The sequence below is a fragment of the Rhinatrema bivittatum genome, chromosome 3 (assembly GCF_901001135.1).
Source record: "Rhinatrema bivittatum chromosome 3, aRhiBiv1.1, whole genome shotgun sequence".
NCBI lineage: Eukaryota > Metazoa > Chordata > Amphibia > Gymnophiona > Rhinatrematidae > Rhinatrema > Rhinatrema bivittatum.
In genome coordinates, this window is record NC_042617.1 from 279884922 (window position 1) to 279886460 (window position 1539).

The window sequence follows — 1539 nt, forward strand, 5'->3', positions numbered from 1 at the left end:
CTTCATATTCGAGAAGGCAATCCACCCGGTGGTATTAGGACTTCCGTGATTGCAGAAGCACTCTCCTTCCATCAATTGGGAGACCCTACAAGTTGCTGCCTGAAGTTCCTATTGTTTTTCTACCTGCCTTCGGGAGTTACCTTGTCCTCAGCTCCTGCTAGCTGCCTCTACCGTCGCAGTATGCAGACTTCGCCATGTGTTTTCTAAAGAGAAGGCAGAGACTCTTCTGGAGCACCGCCCTTTTGATTGTGCAATTGATCTCTTGCCCGACACGGTGCTACCTCGTAGTCGGGTTTACCCCTTGTCGCTATCTGAAACTCAAGTGATGTCTCAATACATCCATGAGAGAGGGGCTTCATCCATCCTTTCACTTCCCCAGCTGAAGCAGGGTTCTCTTTTGTGGTCAAGAAGGACGGTTCACTAAGGCCATGCATTGACTATCGGAGGCTCAATGCCATCACCCGCTGGGACCAATATCCGCTCCCGCTCATTCCAGAGCTATTGGACCGTCTTCAAGGAGCCAAGATTTTCACAAAGCTGGACCTCCACAGGGCCTACAATCTGGTCCGTATTAAGCCTGGGAACGAATGGAAGACCACCTTTAATACGCGGGATGGCCATTACGAATACCTAGTAATGCCCTTTGGCCTATGTAACACACCGGCGGTCTTCCAAACCTTATGAATGAGGTTTTCAGAGATATGCTCCATGACAACGTGATTGTCTATTTAGGTGATGTCTTAATATACTCCAAAGACCTGTCTGCCCATTGTGCCAAGGTTTGCCGGGTTCTCCAGCGCCTAAGAAAGCATCGCCTATATGCTAAGTTGGAGAAATGCCTCTTCAAGCGGGAGTTCCTGCCCTTCTTGGGGTTTACAGTCTCCACATCATGCTTCTGAATGGATCCGGAGAAGCTGGCTAGCATCCGGGAGTGGCCTCAACCTGTGGAACTTTGCTCACTGCAACATTTTCTAGGTTTCGCTAACTTTTATAGGAACTTTATCCCGCGATACTCTCACATCGTGGCACAACTCACTGCCTTAACCAGGAAAGGCTCTGATGCCAGACACTGACCTCCCGAAGCCATTCAAGCCTTCGAAGAACTGAAACAGGCTTTCCTGCAAGAATCCTGCCTCCGTCTCCCGGATCCTTCTCGCCCATTCATTGTGGAGGTTGACGCCTCTGGCATTGCAGTGGGAGCAGTTCTCAGTCAGTACTCCACTCAAGGAACCCTTTTACCATGCTCATTCTTCTCCGGCAAATTCTCCTCAGCAGAGAGGAACTATGGAATTGGAGGTAAAGAGCTCCTGGCCATAAAAATGGCATTTGAGGAGTGGAGGAGTTGCTGTATACATCAACCATAAGAACCTTGAATACCAGGGGTGAGCAAATGCCTGTACCAGTCCCCTTTCTTGTTAAACCTGCCAAAATAACGTTGGAATCAGTATGGGAAGCACTAGCCTCGATTGAATCAGCAATTGTTACCTTAACACGAACTTACCTGGATACAAATAAGCGTAGTATAAATAACGAAGAAAG